Source organism: Puma concolor, chromosome B4 (genome assembly GCF_028749965.1).
Source record: "Puma concolor isolate L17-30 chromosome B4, mPumCon1.1.hap2, whole genome shotgun sequence".
In the NCBI taxonomy this organism is placed as follows: Eukaryota; Metazoa; Chordata; class Mammalia; order Carnivora; family Felidae; genus Puma; species Puma concolor.
In genome coordinates this window covers 30,408,341-30,430,036 of record NC_141673.1, presented here as the reverse complement: position 1 = coordinate 30,430,036, position 21,696 = coordinate 30,408,341, and the positions used below count along the sequence as shown (strand labels likewise).

The 21,696-nt window shown below is 39.6% G+C and overlaps 1 long non-coding RNA gene across 1 annotated transcript in view; it reads left to right on the top strand.

The window, feature by feature from the left end:
- LOC147578999 (uncharacterized) overlaps nt 1–21,696 on the top strand; it is a 40,874-nt gene that overhangs the window by 7,731 nt on the left and 11,447 nt on the right. Inside the window, exon 2 of the long non-coding RNA XR_015253112.1 lies at nt 5,353–5,445. This is a non-coding gene — a long non-coding RNA (uncharacterized LOC147578999). The remainder of the gene's footprint in view (nt 1–5,352; nt 5,446–21,696) is intronic.

The following is a 21,696-nucleotide window of genomic DNA, read 5'->3' as shown; positions in this document are numbered from 1 at the left end:
CCTCCTTTCCTAATTCAGTAAGAATGGAAAAGGAAGTGGTTTGAAATTGCAGTAGAAGAGATTTGGGTTAGATATAAAAAAGAACTTCCTCACTGTGAGGATTGCTGATCACTGAATAAAGGATATATCACAATCTTAAAGAGCTTCTTGGAGACCTTTAAGAATGGGATGTAAACTTTTTCCCAAGGGATGGCTTAAAGGCAGTCCCACTCAATCATACTGACGTTGATAAGACTGTATTCTTAAATCCTTTTTAGATTCATCAGTGAAAGTTGGTCTTTGTGTATGTGTGTGTGAGTGTGTAAATGCAATGCATGCAGGTACTTGTGTTTAAAAGTGAGTAGATGAACTCATGATCACAACATAAAGCAATGGATTCCATAGTCTAGTGACAAAGCTAGGTGGCACAGAAAAACTTAGATACCTTGTGAAGATGTAGCGTGATGAACAAAAGTCAGAAATCCTCCGTTTATGGAAATTAAGTACTGACTTTGAGGGTTTTTTTTTTTAATGTTTATTTATTGATTTTGAGGTGGGGGAGGGGCAGAGAGAGAGGGAGAGAGAGAATCCCAAGCAGGCTCTTCACTGTCAGCATGGAGCCCCACTCAGGGCTTGAGCCCATGAACCATGAGATCATGACCTGAACTGAAACCAAGAGTGGGATGTTTAACCGACTGAGCCACCCAGGTGTCCCTTAACTTAGAGGTTTTTTTAAATGAAGCAGGGTATTGATAGGAACCATCTGTTTTTATGAAAATCAGAAAAAAAGTTCCATATAAATCTCCCCTTTGTGTTCTTCCTTGAAAATTTTATTTAAAAAACTGCAAATTTGTAAGTAGAAAATTAGAATAATAATTCTTAAAATACAAAGCCAGAGTGCCAAATATACCAGTTAGAACTCAGCTCTTCCATTTCCCTTGTATCCAGATAAGGAAATGAGAGCTTAAGGAAGCTGAGTGGATTATTCATGCTCACTTGCTGGTGGCAGAGCCAGGGAAAGAGCCTCGGTGACTACTGTGGCACACAGCCTGGATGGACCCCACCACCCAACTCTTAGGGTCTCAATCTGTCTCTCTATGGTGGGAATATTGGTTGCTGAGACAAACAGCCAGTGTCTTCTCCAGGAATTCCTTCTTTCTCGGGCATTGTCCCCTGACAAAGGGAACTGCCTTGCCTAAGTCTGTGACTCCTTCCTAGGGACAGCTTGCATTCAGTGACTGACTGATTTTGGGGCCCGGGGGAATTCAAAAGACCAGCCTCTCTGCCTCAATTCAGGACAACTCTGCAGGGACATACTAACTCCAGTGCCCCGCCCCCGCCCCAGGGATCAGCTGAAGCTTTTGTTACAACTGCCAATCACAGTTCAGTTTCTCTATTTGTCCATTTCTGGTTCCTCTACCTTACTTATGAAACACAAAAGAAGCTTCCCAGAATGCCTCTGTTCCTTTCTGTGCTATCACTACTGTGGAAGAAGATAGGAGAGGGAAGTAATTAGCCAAGGGGTTAAATTTGGAAGTGAAGTAGAGGGATATGTAGGGAAGGCAAAAAGAGGAAGTGAAATCAAACTACTTCCCTTTTTCTCCTTCACCATAATCTCTATTTGCACACAGACTAAGAGCAGGTGGACCTAAACTTCTGATTGGAAGGTGGTCTTTTCGCTTTTCCAAAGGAGACATCCAGATGGCTAACAGACACATGAAAAGATGCTCAACATCACTCAACATCAGGGACATGCAAATCAAAGCTACGGTGAGATACCACCTCACACCTGTCAGGACGGCTAAAATTAACAACACAAGAAACAACAGGTGTTGGTGAGGATGCAGAAAAAGGGAAACTCTCTTGCACTATTGGTGGGAATGCAATCTGGTACAGCCACTCTGAAAAACAGTGTGGAGGTTCCTCAAAAAGTTAAAAATAGAACTATCCTATGACCCAGCAATTGCACTACTAGGTATTTACACAAAGGATACAAAAATACAGATTTGAAGGGGGTACATGCAACCCAATGTTTATAGCAGTGGAGCCAGCCCAAACGTCCATCGACTGATGAATGGACAAAGAAGATGTGGAATACATCTACAATGAAATATCACTAAGTCATCAAAAAGAATGAAGTCTTGCCATTTGCAACAACACGGATGGAGCTAGAGTGTATTACGCTAAGCAAAATAAGTCAGTCAGAGAAAGACAAATACCATATGATTTCACTCATATGTGGAATTTAAGAAACAAAACAAATGAACATATGTGAGGGGGGAAAAAAGAGAGAGGGGAAACAAACCATGAGAGACTTTTAAAGACAGAGAACAAACTGAGGGTTGATGGAGGGAGGTGAGTGGGAGATGGGCTACATGGGCGATGGGCATTAAGTAGGGCACTTGTGATGAGCACTAAGTGTTGTATGTAAGTGAGGAATCACTGAGTTATACTCCTGAAACTAATATTGCACTGTATGTTAACTCACTAGAATTTAAATAAAAATTTGAAGAAGGAAAAAAAATTCTCAAAAAAAAGGAGGACTCTTTTTCTCTATCCCTCCTTCCAATTTACGTAGACTATTGGGTAATGTGAGCGTCTTTGATAGTTATCTTCGAATTGCAAAGTGAGGAGTTGAACTTTCTGGCCCTAAGATGGTCATGAACTCAGCTTTTGTTCTGATTTACTCCTACTTTTGCAAAGATCCTTCGAACATATCCTCTGTACTCATAGTCACCAGCCAGCAATACCCAGTGCACCTGAACTTCAGGATTCCTTACATCCCGAACACTGACTGTCTGGGATATGATAGCAGCCGTGCTAGTGTCTAGGAAGGTAGCCACTAGTCACGTGTGGCTATTTAAATTGAATTCCAATTAGATTTGTGAATTAAGTTATAAGATGAAATTAAAATGAAAAAAATCACTTTCTCAGTTGCACCGGCCAGCCTTTCCAGTTCAGATAAAAACCATTTCTTTCACTGTAGGAAGTTTCTATAGGATAATGCTGTTAAATCTGGTCTTTGGAGTCTGGTCCTGGCTATATTTTTCCCTATGTGGACAGAACTGATTCAGAGTGATGCATCTGGAATGAAGGTCAAGATCAAGCCAGGTTTTAGGCTATACCAACTTCCTAAATAATTCAGCTTCCATGATCAGTTAGAAAGTCTGGAGTCTTTTACTGCCCTCAAAATGACCTTTGTCCCTTTTCTTTCCATTTCCACTGCTACCTTTCTTTTTATTATTATTTTTTAATGTTTTATGATTTATTTTTGAGAGGGAGAGAGAGAGAGAGAGAGCACGAGCAAGGGAGGTGCAGAGAGAGAGGAAGACACAGGATCTAAAGCAGGCTCTGCCCTGAGAGTGCAGAGCCCAATGCGGGGGCTCGAACTCATGAATTGTGAGATCATGACGAGACGAAATCAAGAGTCGGACATTTAACCAACTGAGCCACCCAGGCGTGTCACGCTGCTACCATTCTTAATCGTCATGATGATCACACCAGTTAAAAGTTACTGAGTGTTTCCTATGTGCCAGATGCTATGTGATTCCTATATACCACATCACTTAATTCTCATGACAATTCCATGGTGTGGATTATCATCCCCATTTTACAGATGAGAAAATGGAGTCTTAGAGTACTCTAGTGTCTTGCCCAAAGGCAAACATTTGGTAAGTGGCAGAGCCAGGATTTAAACCAACATTTGTCTGCTCTCAGAGTTCATCAACTGTAAGATTACATGCCTTCATTATCACAGACTTAGATGGGAAGCACTTGGCTATTTACCTGTCCTTATTCTATTCTCTTTATAGCTCAGACTAGGTACGATTGTCAGACTAATTTTTCTTTTTTTCTTTTAAAATTAAAAAAAAAATGTTTATTTTGGATAGAGGCAGAGTGCGAGGGAGGGGCACAGAAAGAGGGAGACACAGAATCTGAAGCAGGCTCCACACTCTGAGCTGTCGGCACAGCTTAACCAACTGAGCCACCCTGGCGCCCCCAGACTAATTTTTCTTAAATCTCACTTTTCTCCTCAAAACCTCAAAATCTTGAAGTCTCTTTTTCTGCATCTACTCCTCTGTCTCGTCCTTTTAAAAAATGAATTTTACTGATTTTATTTTGTAATTTATAAATGTGTATAATTTACCTCAAAATGCATTAAGCTGATGACTTTTGCTTCTCAGGATTTTTTTGATAAAAAACATTTTATTATTATTTTACAAAATTTTTTTTTAACATTTATTTATTTTTGAGAGACAGAGAGACAGAGTGTGAGCAAGGGAGGGGCAGGGAGAGAGGGAAACACAGAACTGGAAGCAGCTCCAGGCTCTGAGCTGTCAACACAGAGCCTGATGTGGGGTTCGAACCACAAACCGTGAGATCATGACCTGAACCAAAGTTGGACACTCAACCGATTGAGCCACCCAAGGTGCCCCAAACATTCATTTTATTATTACTCTTGTATACATGTGATTGTGGCCAGGCTTTTAAGAGCCCTTTATGATTTCTACATACAACTGACCTGAACTTATTGTCCATGTTTCTTTAATGAGCATCTCTGCTTCTAATCAGAAGAGTCTCCTTATATTTCAGGAGTATGATTATTCTCAAAGTACACTATGGGCCCCACAATTTGTCATTTAATCACATATTCCCGTGAATTGCTTACTGACTTACATTTTGTATTTTTTAATGGGCTTAATAAACACTTGTTGACTGAAATCACACTAAAATAAATCTAAATCATGCTTTTAAATTCCACAAACAAAAAAAAATGGCTAGAGATAGTATTTTCTAGGAAATACAAAGTGACCAATACCGTCTTAAATGAGTATTAAACATTTTGGTTTCAAATTTCTAAGTACATCTTCTGAGAAAATTGTTATGAGATAACCTACATGTACCATGATGTAAACTTTCTTTAGCATTCAACCAATCAGGAAACGTTTTCTTTACAGTTGTAGATGGAAGTGTCCAATTGCTGGCAAATAATACTTTCAATGTGGTATAAACCTTGGAAGGAATTACAACAAAATGAGTAGGAATGCATCTAAACTTTGGCTTCTCCATGAAGCTTTGGAAAAGTGCATTAATTCCTCAAGAATGCCAGCTTTAAGTATAATTAATGGAAGTGTGGATTTCCATGTGGGTGAGGAAGGGAGAGAAAATGGAAGATGGTAAATGCTGAGCTACCTTTCAGAAACAAGATAGTCTACTGGAGGAATGCTGACTTGGGTTTGGAGTACACTTTTGCGATTTGAGTCCATTCTTTGTTACTTACTATGTGTCCTTGCAAATCTCTTGTCCAATTCTTTGACCTTCATTCTTCTCCTTTTTAAAAAAAAGTTTCAAAGTAATTTCTACACCCAGCAGGGGCTTGAACTCATGACCCGAGATCAAGAGTCAGATGCTCCACCAACTGAGCCAGCTTTGCGCCCACATCCTCATTCTTCTCATCTGTAAAATGTGAGTAGTAATCATTGTGGAGAGGAAATTAATAACCAACCCCCTCCCCCGCCTCCCGCTCCCAAAGATGTCCATATGCTAATCCCTGGAACCTGTATATAATTTACGTTATATGATAAAAAGGGCTTTGCAGATGTGATTAAACATATGCTCTTTGAGATGGGGGAGATTATCCTGGGTTATTCAAATGGGCCCAATCAAATCACATAAGCCCTTAAAGCAGAAAACTTTTCCTGTCTAAAATCAGAAAAATGACAGATAAGGCAGGAGTAAATGTGAGAAGTACTCCCCTTAATGTTGCTGGCTTTGATGGAGGGAAGAGGCATGAGCCAAGGACCGGGGCAGCCTGTAGAAGCTGAAATGGCTCTCAGAGGGCAGCCAGCAAGGAAATGGGGGCCCGAGTCCTGCAGCTGCAAGAACTAAATTCTGCCAACAACCCAAATGAGGAGGGAAACCGAGTCTACCTGAGAGCCCCCAGAAAGAAACACAGCCCTGCTGACACCTTGATTTAGCCTGATGAAACTCTTGTAGGATTTCCTCCTTACAGAACAGTGAGATAGTAAACTTGAGTTAATTCACTAAATTTGTGGCAATTTGTTATTCAGCATTAGAAAAGTAATACAACAATAATACAATTCCAGATACCCTACAGGGTTGTTGCGTGATCACGTGTATAAAAATGCATTGTACATTGTAAAGCAGCATTCCCAGGCTGATAATCATTGGTGTTTTCAGCATCATCAGGCTCTATCCCGATTTCGAACTGCCAACTTTAAAAATGCCAGCCTTAGAAAATAATAGCTACTATTTACTGAGGACCTACAATATGCAAGATAATCACAAGACAATCACGTGTGTGATGTAATTTCATCTGTACCATGAACCTGTGAGATAGAATGCATTACTCCATTTTATACATGTGGGACCTGACCAGAAACTGACCCTGTTGAATTTTGTAAGACTTAAATTTCTCTTTTTTATTTTTCAAAGTTCGAAAGGTTTTCATTAAGGTATAACTGGCATATAACATATTAGTTCCGGGTAAGATTTATATTTCTGAGGGTTTGTCTGCTTTCAGGAAACAGTCAAGGTGGGAAAAGTTTAGAAATGTAGTTCCAGCGGTGACGTACTAGGAGAAATCATCACAAGTTTTTCTTTGCCATTTTTTGATCACTGAAGAAGAGAATTAAAATGGAAGTTATCCGAGAGAAGGAGATGTAGCACTTGAAGTGATTAAATATAAGTGACTTTCCAGAGGGGTGTTCATGAGAATGTGCAGTTTACCTTTGAATCTTGGCTTGAAAGATCCCTCCTGCTGAACTGTGGGCTGTGATCAGACACAGGTCCCAGGGAGCTGGCTGTCATATGCACACTCTGTGTGATGAGAGAAATTAGAGAAGAATGCTCAGTTTGAAAATGAGGATTAAGGTATGGTGCTTTGAGTTCTGAAATCCCAAACATATTCCCATGGAAGAGAGCGTCCTTTGAAAATTAATTGAAGATATTCAGCCCGACGCTTGGAGATATTCTTACAAACTGCCGCAGGCTTCAGTGATGTTCTTTTATGCAGTCAGAAAAGAACTTTGTTTTTGGTAGAGAGAGCACTGGAAACGGCAGGTCATCGGTAGGTAAGCAAATAGGGAAGGCACGCAAATATCCTGGGTTACTTAATGATTTTGGTGCTATTTTCCACGTTTAAAGGATGTCCGTGGGGCACGTGCTCTGAATCTTTTAGTAATTATTTGAACCTCTATATTCTTGTTCCTCAATTCTCTTTCGGATACAATGTGCTTGTTTTAAGTTTGGGGATGTAGATTGTGGCCTTGGAAAACAATATCTCGGCCGGACAAAGTTAAAGAAAACACACTCATGTACTCATGACCTTAGTTTCAGGGCTGGTCCTAGCGAAAGTTGTGAAGTAGGCAGATTTTCTTTTTTCTAAGACTTTGCACTTCCCTATTCTTGGCTCTTTCCTCCATCTCCAAATCTTCCACTCCCAGACCCCAGAATACTCTTATGTTACCCTCATCCTTAACAGTATTTAATAAACTGATTTCCCCCTGTATTATCGACATACCTAAACCGTATTTGCATTTTAATGGAGGTTATCTGTGGAGGTTATTTTAGTGCAGGTTATCTGACACTGATTATAAGCCTGATGCTAATGGTAGTGTTCAGGACACGTTTGTTGAATGGACCATGCCTTCAACAACTGGGCTTTGTATGCTGGAACAGGACACGTGGGAGGATGGGAGAAATGGTGCTAATTTCTTATATTGATGACTGTTATGATTGGTGGAAGCCTATATAAGACATGTGATGTGATTTTCAACTCTGGAATGTTCTCTCTCACAACCTGCTTCTCCCATCAGTTCCAGTTAACCACTCTCTCATAGGTCTGGGTTACATTTGGATTCTAAATGCTCATATGCTATTTTGAAAGATCTCTGACTCTGTACCCCAGGGAAGACTGGAGAAGAGAGACTGGTTTGCCAGGGGCATTCTTTCTTTCTGTGCTGGGTGAATCTACAATTGCTTGCTTCTCTTGGGGAAGGGACTAATCTGTTATTACTATCAATGAGGTAGAAATTTAGGATCTTGTTTTGGATCTACTAATATTAACTGTGCCAACCCAATGTCAATGCAATAGAAATATAACAAATGAGTTATAGAAATAGATATTTGGATTCTTTGGCCAGGGTACATTAAGAGTATCAAGATGGTGTTATTTGTACTATTTGGTCGTCAAAGCCATATGTCTCATGGTCACTGTGGACCCTGCACATGTAATTCATCACTTATTTTTTTAAAATATTTTTTAAAGTTTATTTATTTATCTTATTGAGAGAGAGAGAGAGAGAGAGAGAGAGAGAGAGAAACTGAGCACGAGCAAGGGAGGGTGTAGAGAGACAGGGAGAGAGAGAATCCCAAGCAGGCTTTGCACTGTCACCACAGAACCCCATGTAGGGCTTGATCTCACAAACCGTGAGATCATGATCTGAGTCGAAATCAAGAGTTTGATACTCGACCGACTGAGCCAGCCAAGTGCCCATAATTCACCACTTAAATCTTATCCAGTTTACCTCCCACATATCCCTTGTGTATGGCCCTCTCTCTTTAGCCCCACTGCTATTGGTCCAATTGGAGCTCTCATCATTTTTATTTTCTTCTTTTATTTTGACATAACTTCAGACTTAAAGAAAAATTGCAAAAATAGTAAAAGAACTCCCACATACCCTTCACCCACATTCCCCAAATGTTAACATTTTATGATATTTTTTTCTTTTTTATGTATTTTTTTCTGAACTGTTTGAAACCAGACATGAGGCATCTCTACCCCCAAATACCTCATGGGATATATTTTTTTAAAAACAAGGGCTTTTTATTACAGACCCACAGTAGACAAATCAAAATCAGGACATTAACATTGACATAATACTGTTATCTGATTTACAGACCTCATTCAGATTTCGCCAGTTTGTCTTGTGACGTGCTCATAGCAGAAGAAAACCTTGTATCATGTCTGGCACACAGTCGTCATGTCTCTCTAGTCAACCTTCCCTAGGACAATGCCTCAGTCTTTCTTTCTCTCTCATGACATTCAGATTTTTGAAGTAGACAGGCCAATTATTTTGTAGATTATCCCTCATTTTGGGTTTGTCTGATGATTCTTCACGATCAGATTCAGGTATGCACTTCCCGCAGGCATGCAGGAATGTGATGTGCGTTCTTTTCGGTGAATCGCGTAGGAAGGCACCTGATGTCGCTTTGCCCCATTATCACTAATATCATCAACCTGATTACCTTGTCAAGGTGGAGTCTGCTAGCTTCTCTTTGTGATGATGAAGTATCTCATGGGGAAGCCCTCATCATTTTTCACCAGGACTGCATTAGAAGTCTGTGCTGGACATCTTCTGTTAGCCCTGCCATATCCTTGTCCTGCCCTTCTCCATCCTGCATTATGGCCTCCAACATTGACCTGCGTGAACTGTGTCAACCTGGTCCTCTGGCTTCTGGATGGGTTGGTCACCGGGGAATCCTGCAGGGAATCTGAAGAGGTTGGACGCTGAGGTCTAGGGACATATCCCCTTGTCTTCCTCCCCATAGGTTTCCTCCCTTAGGACAGGTGATGTTCCTCAGTTGAAGTTCCTCAGGCATCTCTCAGGCTGTGACTCTGGGTTCTGTAACTGTGCCCTTGTCTCAGCCTAGGGGTCGAGCAAACCTCCCTTGCAATTTCTCTATATTTCCTATGTTCTTCCCACATCTTTGTTTACTCTCCTCACCGTTTCCAATTTGAAAGTGCCTTATGATACAAGGACCCCTATGATACATCTTCATTTACACTGTCACCTCCTTTCTTTCCTGTGTTCTGTCAGGTGCAGATCCTGCTGGGCTTCAATAGCCTCAGTCTTCACTTCTCCTTATGTCCATCCTGACCTAGGCCAGATGTACATTTGATACCAAAGACACCAGTGAATTCGATCTAGAAAGAGCTTTTCTTTTCTGCTCTGTAGCCAGTGCTTCAGCATGCCTGGAGACTTTTTCTTACTCCCACATCCCTGGCATAACTTGTGCCTGCAGACTTCTGCCTTGATTTTCTGCTTAGCATCTTGACTTCCTGACTGCCTATGGGGGTGGAGTCCTCCTCTGACCCCTCTCTCTCTCTCTCTCTCTCTCTCTTTCTCCCCCTTTATTTTTGAATAAGGCTCCAATATCCTGTTTCACTCTGTTGGCCCCTTTCTCCAGAATTCTGGACCCTCATACTCAGACTCCCACATATGTTTTGGGATGCTGTTGAAATAGAATGCTTTCCCAGGTGTACCTTCATTCTTGTGTTTGCCCTGCCAGACCCCTCTTCACCCTACTTCCATACTGACCTACACAGACCTACCAGTTCTTGTCTTCCAACTTCTAGCTGGGTTTGGCCAATGGGGGAGCTGTGGTAGGAGATTCCAGAGAGTGACTGGATGAGATCAGGGCATTTATATTACCAGCTCCTTCCCTCTGGGGTTACCTCTAGCTGTTTATCTCCTTCCACTGAAGGTCAGAGACCTTCTCCAGGTGGTCCTCTGCTTCCAGATTCCAGGAACTGCTCCCACACCTCACCCCTCTGGCCTAGGATAGTTACAGCCTAGCTGGGTATTGGGGTATTGCATTTTCCCTTGTGGCTTAGTCTTACACCTTTAGAATAGTCCCTTTATCAAACCTTCTTTAATCATCCTAACCTGAGTGTGATAGATTTTTCCTCTGGGACCCTCACTGATTCAGACTCTATGGTGACAGGCCCATCTGTCCTCAGCAGATCGCCTAGTGCCTAAAACCTCATTTTGCCAGACTTTACCTGCTCGGTGGATCTCAGATACTGAAGAATGCAGCCAAGTACGAGGATCATTGTGCCCTTTGGACTAGTCATTTGACTGCAGACTACCTCCTCGGGCACCCATCCTATAGCTGGGTCAGTTTCTCCCAGCTTTGCCCCTGCCCAGTCCCGGCCTCATTCATTCCCCTTATCATTTGCTCACACGTTGAATATCAGTATGCCTTGTAGCAGAAGCAACACTTGCCCAAGTGAAAACACTAATCTCCCTATCTGTAAAGAGCATGAGACAGACTTTTCGTCTGGACCTGTCCCATCTGATGGTAGGACAGACCCCAGAAAAGGGGTCCAGTTCTCCTGTGGATGCAAAGATGTAGCTAAAATATTTATTTATAATCCACCAAGGACATGCTTTCATTGATTCCATAATATAGTTTGCTAATTTAAATTGGTTGTTTTCAATACGGAAAAACGAGTATAAATGAGTTTCATTCTGCTAGGATTTACTGTCAAGAAAATCCTGTACTTACTTGATAACCTTATAAATTTCTCCATCTATGAAGATATTTGAAAGTGTTTAAAAAATTAAGCTAGTGGATTACTAGTCATGTTTTAACATTTTTAGCCTACCGTTGTTTTTTAGGATAATAACATTTTCACATAACCCAGAAATGTATCTTTATGAGTATCTTAAATTGTGCCAAGTACAAAGGATAGTTTGTAGTAAAATGTCCTAAATTATAATACATTACCTTGAAGCATTTTTTGGTTCAAATTGGATCATAAAATCACTGCTTTTAGTTTTCTAGTCTGTTACTTTAATAGTATATTAGCTTGTTTGTTAGCAATGTGTAAACTGTATACCTTTTAATGGATTATGACCCACCATGACATTTTGGATTTGCTATTTGTACTCAGTTTTGGTTTGGTAGGTTCATGATTTGATAGGCTTTGCTATTTGTCTTATGTTAAATGACTGATGGTCTTAGTCCAATTCTTAATGGGCTTGTGTTTATTTCTGTTGAGGTTGGCATTAATAGGTCTTCTCAGCAAAGATGCGAAGGACTGACCTGGAATAGACTCTAAATTAATTTTCTGCTTTGAAGATGTTCTGTCTAGGTCAGGATTGAGGCCAACCAGCAGCGCATTGTACTGGACCAAAACGGTGTCTGATGTGTTTCCCCTATTTTGTGAATTGAAAAAACCATCAACACTCATAAAAGATAAATAAGTTCATTAGTTCGAAGGCAAGCAACATCTAGGATCTCACTTAGAATGGTTTAAGGCCCAATGTGCTTAAGGTAAAGATAATATAGGTTGAATTTTCAGTAGATTTCATAAGCAGTTGTGTGGAGTTGTGATTATGACCACTGCTCTAATATTGAGAGGTTAGCTGTATTGCCTGTCCCTCCGCCCTCGCCATTTTACTGATGAATAATGGACAAATATAACTGTATATATTTAAAGTGTATAATGTGATGATTTGATGTACATATATATTGTGGAATGATTATCAACATCAAGATAATTTATACATCCCTCACCTCACACAGTTAACTCTCTTTTTTTTTTTTTTTATGGATGATGAGAATGGTTAAGATCAACTCTCAGCAACTTTCAAGTACATAATACTGCATTGTTAATTATAATCACCATGTTGTACAATAGATCCTCGGACCTTATTCTTCTTGTAACTGAAAGTTTGTCCCCTTTGACCTACATCTCTTTTTGTCGATTCCATCTATTGGGTTTTTCTCTATGTGGCCAGTTACAAAGATTAAGTAGGGACAAGAGAAAACATTTAGGAGAAGAGCCTGAAATAAACTGCTAAAATTAGGTTTTAGTATTATCAGTTACATTATAATAGGTATACTAATTTTGCCCCAGTTAATTCAAGAGCTGCATGCCTCCACGTGGCATTTGAAGTAGAAGCATAGAATATTAGTGCTTCAAGAGACCCTAGAAGTGATGCAACTCTGATTTATAAACTAGGAAAGTGTTTGGACAAGTCACAGCTTCACTAGGTCTGAATTTGCTAATAATATTATCCTATTTTTAAAAAATGGCTGAACAAATAGATGTAATAATTCTGCTTGCAGATATATTTTTTAAATTGTTGGGTGTGCAGTCTAATATTTTATTGTTTTACTTGAACAAGCTCTTGGTAATAAAGTAGAGGATAACTGTCCAAATATCAGGAGGCTGAAAGAGGTAGAACTAATTAAACATAGTATTTTCTATCGCTGCTCTTGAGTCTTATTAAAATTTCTGCTTCTCCACTGCTTGACTTCTTTTAGACTTGGTCTAGTTTATTGCTAGCCCTCGGCCTGGGAATCTACGCTATTTAACTTTGTTGTGTTATACAATATGGAAGGCAAGTGGAAAAATAAAAAGGAGCCTCATGGTAAATGAGATTTGGACTCCCCCAGACATCTTTATCTAGAGGTGCAAACCAACCTGCTAATGGAAACACTGAAAGTCCTGTGCCCATATCTTCGCTTCTAGATATAATGTGGCTGTGAAGTGGCAGGGGAGGGAAAAGTATCAGTTCATTTATAGAACACTCTCTTGATGTTTTGATATCTGAAAACCGAATGCTGAAATTTTAACCATGCTAATGTTCAAGCAGGTTCCATTCTATCAGTCAGGTTCTCATAGAGCTGTGCCCCTTCATCCATCAAAGATGAGACAAACATAAAATGATGCTATGACCTTCTGCAAAATAACTTCTGCTCAGATTGAATACCTAGTGGAATAAGTGACAACATATTCACTCACGCGCTAGGTACACAGTGGGCTAAGTTGATAACTGAATTGAGAAACTACATTGCTACTCTAACTTGGTTGCTCCTAAAGTAGGTTAATGGTTCACCTTAAGGCAAAAATCCATTTAAATAAACATGAGAACCATAGCTGAAAATGTTCTCCAGCTCCCAACAGTGACTTAACCTGACTAGAGTAATCGAGCCCCGGGTCTTTGTACCCTGCCTCATTTTTCTTATCAACCAGCTTTTAACACATGACAGTTGAAACACCATTATACTGAGGTCAGGGGAAAACTTGTCCCCAGATAGAGCTGAGTATCACTGGCATGCTGCTGATGCCATCCTGAGGCACCAACTGACTGACCACAGCATTAGGAAACATTGAATAATTTTCAGGCCTAAGGACAGGACACATAGTTCAGGCCTTTGAACTTGAGGCTTTTATGTCAAATTTAGCTTTGGGATATATGTGAACTGCCATAACTAATTGCCTTAGTTTCTGAAAAAGTGGGTTTAATGCAGGAGAATATCAATTACTAGTTAAGTAAAATTATATCACTAATGCCTTGCATTCATAAAATGCTTGCACATGCATTGTCTTCTCTGACTCTCCTAATAATCCAGCAGGGCAGGCCAGAAGATATTTTTATCCTATTTTACAGATGAAAACACTGAGAGTTATAAAGGCTGAGAGATTTTCCCAGGGACACAGCAGAGCTGATATTTGATCTTCTGGCTCCTAGTCCGGTGCCTTTCCATTGTGCCTCTCAGGCTGCCTGAGAGATATAGACCTTCCATCAGCCAGCCTGCCGATCAGCTAAATGGATTGAGTACATAGGGTATCCAGAACAATGTGCTAGCAATTGTATCCAAGGTATATCTTGTTTTTCTTTTTGTAAATCTAGGGGCGCCTGGGTGGCTCAGTCAGTTCAGCCTCTGACTTTGGCTCAGGTCATGATCTCACGGTTCGTGAGTTCGAGTCCCGCGTCGGGCTCTGTGCTGACAGCTCAGAGCCTGGAGCCTGCTTCAGATTCTGTGTCTCCCTCTCTCTGTGCCCCTCCCTAGCTTTCTCTCTCTCTCTCTCTCAAAAATAAATAAAACATTTAAAAAAATTACATTCCATTGTACAGAGGTATATTATAATTTTTAAATATCTGTTAAGATTTTTCAATGGGATTATTATTTTAATTGCTTTTAGGTGAATAAAACAACTCATTTACTTTGGACTTCAGGAGTGACTATGAAAATATGTATGTATATATATATATATATATATATTCAAAATCATATGGTTCAGGTTTCTGCATTTGTAAAAAGCAATTTCCATTTAGAGATCAGAAAGGCAATCCATATTTGATACCCATACAGTAAAGGAAAGGTAAACATAAACAGCCCTAAAAAGATGAAAGTCAAAAAAATATGATCTCATCCTGCACTATAAAAAAGGAAGAAAAAGAAAGGAAGAAAGAAAAACTAGACACATAGGGGAAGTCTGAAATCAAGTATTTATTCTGTAATTGTAAATGTCTGCCAATACACAGACATCAACTTTGCTGTTCACAGACATCTGAAGCACATTCTAGTTCTGTTTTCTGTAGCTTCTGTAGTCTGATTCTGGTGATATTTTGCTCCCTGAAGGCTTCCCTTTTCCACAAATGTGGTTTCACTTCTAGAATGGCGTTTGCATTACCTATGCTCCACTCAGCCTTCCAGACATTCCACGATATTTATGAGTAATCTTAGCCTGTCCCGTTGCTTTCTCTGACAAAAACTGCAATTTCAAAGATCAGAGAGCTGAGCTTTAGAGTTGAAAAAGTAAGCAGAGGCATCCCTGGATTAAGGTGGATTCAATTAATACACAATTTTTATGCCTATGTCACCAAGACGGGAATACCGAAGAATGAACAAATATCATGGCAAATATCATGGTGACCATACCTTCCCTACTTCTTTTTTGTGGTCATGGCTCTTTGGTGGTCTTAGGGAATTTAAAGAAACAGACCATTGAGCAGGAGAGGAGATTTACTTATTTACACAATGGTGAGACTCTAACCAAGAGTACGCCTGATTCTAAGGCATACTTTCATAAAGATCTTGAATTTTATGCTTCCACGGTAGTCAAAGAAGATATAAGACTGGCACTTCTACCTGGAGGTTTCCAGGTAGAGGTAGGCTGGTATTAATACCACAGTTCAGGGATATTATGCAGTAAGCAAATTTTTGTGAGATGCCATAAGGACCGAACTGTCAGGTAAGACACTGATAAATCACAAAAGGGGGGTGTTGGCAGCTTCTTGTGAACTGCGTGCTGACAGAAGAACAAAGACAGAATTGTTGAAGGGGTGAAAAACCGTCTGCTGCAGGCCTCTGGGATTTAAATGAAAGTCAATATTGATCAGAACAGGAGGCGACAGAGAGGAACACTAGGCCTGAATCCTGAATTGCAGGACAGGACACAGGCGTGGAGGAGCTCACTTGAATGCTAGGCCCAGCTTCAGACTGTTCAAGAGAAGTGAGTCTTTGTAATTTCAGAAATAACACACATCAGGTATTCCAACCAACTGGGTGGAGCACATCGGCAGGTATTACAGTGATTAAAACTCTTTCCCATTTATTTGCTTGCTTGTTTAATTAATTTTTGTTGCTGAATAGATCTTAGGTTTCTTGGGTTAAAGGAACGTGGAAACTCTTTGTCTAGAATGAGATTTTCTTAATCACATGACATTTATCATATTATGGGAGTCAGATAAGGCCCCAGTTCAAACTAACATAAAACTTTTACAAAGTATTTTAAAGGTATGATAGCATAGTTTCTCCAACCTTCTAATGCTATTCCTCCCCTGGGTATCCGGGCAGTCGATTTAACAAAGGGAATAATTTTGTTCAGGGACTCTGAATTATTCTTTGTTAGTTACAGACTTTCGATGTCATAGGATCCTGAGCTCTTGGAAGTTTACACATCAGTTGCATCAGAGACAGCTGGAGATAGCAGAATTATTTGTTATAAAGCCTTTAGTCGGGGCAACAAAAACAACCAAAGGAGCACAATGAGAGTTCATATCTGGCCATTCTCTCTACCTTGGTGCGACGGCAAACTCCTCACAGAGAGTTGGAGGAGGGGAGTCAGTACTCCACCTCTTTTGAATATTAGAAATTCAATCTCTGTAAACTCAGCCCTATGAAACCCTAATTTAGCAACAGCATTTAACATCGAGAATGTCCAAAGGGCAGGGGGTCCTGGTTTACTGCTCTAAATTTTAGCCACAAAATGTGTCCAATACAAGATTCATCTGGAGGCACATAAGCAATAGTGCATATAAATAATTACAAGAAATGTACGGTTTGGGGATCTGATGGGGTAGAAGCTGATGAGAATTCACTTGTATGCAATACCGAAGTGCGTTTGTGGCAGCAGGAAGCAAGCACGTCTGATGGGCATTGAGAGTCTAAGGAACTGTGCTTGTGTCTCGTCGGTCACGGTTATCTGTGTGACCTCTCTGGTTTCTACCAAGTAAGGAGGTGTATCAGTGTTCCTCAGCCATTTTTTTTTTTTTTTTTTTTTTTTTACTCAAGCACCCTTCAGTTAAAAATATAATCTATCGAAATTCCTTAGGAATTAAAAAAATATATATTATTTGTGTCATATATGATAAGTGATTTTAAAAGCATGTTAAAATTTTCAGATCGATTTGTCTTGAAAGATTACTGTATAAATTCCTATTCCTTTTCTTTTAATATTCCTTTTATAAACATTATGGATTAGTCACTATATATTTAAGTATATGTTTTGACTTTAGAAAATGCTTAGTTTTTAACTTCCTGAATTCTATTGTATGAGAAAAAGCATAGTTTATTGATGAACCAACTAAAAATAATGTTATATTGTGTTTTATTTGGGAGTGAGTAGACACTGAAACATATAGTAAAATTCAACTACTCATTATGCATCACATCTTAACCAAAAATTGCTTTTGTATCTATGCTGAGAATTCTTACATTTTGCTTTAAAAAAGAGCATTTATTTTTGTGATTTTTGTCTTTGTTTCTAAATGATGGGATGAAAGAAAATACTTTAGGCTGCTATTTACAAGCACTTACCCACAAATAACACGCTGAGAGCTTAGAAGGTCTTTATACTAACTAACAAATTATAACTCAGATTGGATAAGATGGTATTATATTTTCCCTTTCAACAATGGTTTTTAAAGTACTAGAGGTATATTGATGTGCCTCTAAAAAGTTCGATCAGACTAGCGATTTATTCATTGTTGGCCGTCTTGAAGAAAAATTTCAGAATTATCATTTTAACACTTCTTCTTAGTATGTATCAGTATCAATTATACCTTGCAAATAGTAGAAACCTATTCACAAAAACTCAAGCAGAAAGAGAATTGACTGGAGTGTTCTGGGGTGACTCAAACATCAAAGGAGGCTCAAGGTGCAGGTGTGAGAAAGAGCAAAAATGTGTAAATCTCTTCAATTTTGTGAGCTGTAGCTACTTAATAGTCCTATCAAAGTGTCATGACAGAGATGAATTACCTTCTGCCATTCTCTCCTGTCTTTGGTCACTCAGGTAAGATTCAAAGTCCAGGGTAAAGGGAATTGGATTGGCCTGTTCTGGATCACATGCTCACTGCTTGGCTCTAGGAGAGTGAGGCACCTTGATTGACAGTCCCAGTTAAATTGTACCCACTAGGGTAAAGGTACTGATGCTCTCCCATGATAACTTATGGTGATATCCTCAGAAGGTGCTGTGTGAACATGGACCACATATGTTAACATGTATGTCTTTCTGTCTCTAATCAGTGGTCCTCTACAGGTATTAAGTTATATAACAAATGATTAAGAATACAAATTATTTGAAGCTGAAGAACAAGTAAAACATTCAACTAGTAGTATTGATCTGGATAGTAAACCGACAGAATGAGTCATGAGAATATCCATCTGATCTCCACTGGCTGCCATGAATGTTCATTTAGGAAACTCTTGGAGGCTCTAAGATGCTTCCAATTAAAGCAAAACATCTGGACAATTATTTTACTTATCAATTTAAAAACACTCCTCTTCTCCCACACATAGCAGACATTTGCCATTTTAGGCTTCTTGGCATCCAATGAGCTCCTCCATGGCAACAGCATCCCAGCTTTTCATTTGATTCAAGAAAAAACAACTTTATCCCTAGCTCTAGGGATGGGCCCTGATTGACTGAAACCCAGTGAATTCTCCTGACTTCCAGGATCAGGTTCCACAAACCAGCCTGGCCTAAACACAAATGAGGACACACTTTTTTGAGATTTCTAAAAAGAAAAGATTGTTGTGTTTTGTTTTCTCTTTTTCCTCAGAATTTACCTGGAGAGACATTTTCTCTGAATGGCACACAATGCTGATGCGAGGCTTGATATTGCTGTAGCCATTTGGCTACATCTCTTAATGAGAGATATTAAGTCTGAAGTCAAGGTTGATACAAGCAGGAGAGTAAATAAAAAAAAAAAAAAAAATCACAGAGAAACAGATTTGGAGCCCACAGGTTCAAGCTGCACCTGAAGCTGTCACTACCTGTGGGCTTACATGAACACAAATCTATTTGATTATTTATGCTAGTTTGAGTTGGAGTTACTGTTGCTACATACGAAATAATCTTAATTGCTACATTGCCAGAAAACCTCTGAGAGCCCCAGAGTCTATGAACTGTTGATTGCAAAATGCTGGATTACATGATATCTAAGGTCATCTCCAATAATAAAAATTTTGTCCTATTACTGGTAATAGGTAGTGTTACTGAAGGCAAGCTGTAGAAGTGTGAAATGACCTAGGCATTCTGCAATGGATCTCAGCCTTGTTGCTGAAGTACATTTACTATCTAATTAGCTATTTTTAATTCAGAAAGAGGAACTTTCTTGATTTATTTTTCTTTTTGTGTTCTGTGTGGTTGAATATTTGTGGCTCTTAAACTGCAGTTCTCTTTTTACATATCATCTTCTGCACAGTTTCAAATTTTATTAATAATCTCAACTTTTGTCTTTTGTTGAGAAACAGGAAATTTGAAGACATATTCGGTATTTGATAAATACATGTTTAATTAAAGTTATGATTTTATCAATGGCCTGTGCCAAAACTAGTGGTTCTCAAACTTGGCCACACATTAGAATCACCTGGGTAGTTTTGAAATAGTGGTTCTTAAAAGTTCAGCATACACCAGATTATCTAGTAGGCTTGTTAAAAACACAGATGTCGTGGGCCCATCTCAAGTTTCTGATTCAGTAATTCTAGGGTGAGGCCACAAAGTTTGCATTTCTAACTAGTTCCCAGGTAATACCGATGCTGCTCGTCTGGGAACCACTGCTCTAAAACACGTTCATCCTATACTATTTACGTCAGAATCTCCATGGTGGGGTGATTTCTGACACTCGCCAGATGATGCTGATGGAGAACCAGGTTGAGGACCAGTGTTCTCAACAGAGGAAGGTGGCTGGCTTTTATCTCCCGATTAGGTACTTACAGAGGCCCTTTTACTATCCCAATAAAAAATTCTTTGAAATACCTCAAATGAACTCTTTGCCCCCCATCTCCCTAGGAAAAATTAATAAACTTAAGTAAAAAAAAAAAATTACTGAAGTTAACTACTCAGAAGACTCACAGGCCACGTATCAACCATCTTGCTCCAAGGAGAACTATAGATCAACACAAAAGAATTTCTGCAATGATTTTAGCAGAGTCCAACCGAGAAAACAGAAGTTGTCATGTATGAGATTAGTAACTGCTGGAGGCGCAGAAGGAGGAGGTGGTATTTATCAGAGCTCGGTGGCCTGGGATCCCAGAGGGAAGCTGGAACCAGGGTGGCGTCTTTCACTTGCCGCTGCAGTTAAGGAGGAGACAGAATTCCCGCCAGAAATGATCCCCAAGGCAGAGAGGGGGAAATACCGCCCCTTCTCTCTTCTTTCTGCATCTCTGATAAGCCTTTCTCATTGCTTACATATAATAGGATGGCGGTTGACAAAGGGGTCTGGGAAAAAACAGCCTGTTGGTCAGACCTTCTGCATACAGAGCAGAGCAGAAGAGGGGGAAGCTTAGGAATGAACGTGAGGGCAAAGGTGCCAAGGACCAACACTGCTCTTATTTCTGGGACAATTCGGTCTCTTATTGATAAAATTCGTTGAAGGAACATCCATACATGTCACTTTATTTCTAATAACATTTGGAATCTTTCGCTACTTATACTGGAATTTTAATCCAGCCTTAAAAATGTGTGTTTATGTATGTGATATGTGTATTTGTTGTATGTGTGTACAGTCTCCTTTAGCCAAAGGGCAAACTATTCTAAACACTATAGCCCCCTTTTAAAGTAAACACAAAAAGATTCTCCTAGTGTCTGGAATGGTGGCTTTTCTAAACTCTCCCTTTTTCATAGAAAGTAAGGAGTTGACTAGGACTGGGATGATCCCTACCACGGGCTCTAAGATATTAGTATTCCCTTTGACTTTTTTTGTTTTCTAAACCACAGAATGACCCCATATGCTTCCTTGACTATTAGGGTTAAACTCTCAAACTTCCCATGAACAGGACCCTTACTTCAGTTTTTGATGCACTAAACCCCCGCTTTACATAAGAAAGAGTGTTGAGTATACTAAAATCCAGTTAAAGAAGATTTCTTGAATTCTACCGCAAACAAAAAGCCATTCTGAGTTGGCTTGAATCTATCATCTGAATGGTATACAGGGTTAAATTTTCCAATTAATCTGCCTTTCTGCACTCTCTCCATAAACTCATCAGCAGATCTTTCTGTCCAGATTGGTTATTTGTCTGAAACTGTTTTCTCCATGAATGCCTATCATGTTTTTCAGTGTCCAGAATATCAGCCATAATGTTATAATATGATAGACAATACATATAAATATATAATGTTATTAACTATCATTAAGCATTGACTCTTCATCAAATTCTAGCCCTTCTGAGAGGATCAGTTTTAGGACCTCTCCTAACTGTTCCACATTAAGGAATTAATAACTTTATTAGCTTTAGTCCAGACCAAGAGCAGGTGACCGATCTCATCTGGGGCCTGTTAGCTAATTAGCAGGTATAGATTATATATGCCTTGTAAAAATACTGTTCTTTGGCTCACTCAACTCCATTCTGACCTTTGGGTCATGCCTTATTGAAGAAAAGGGGCTG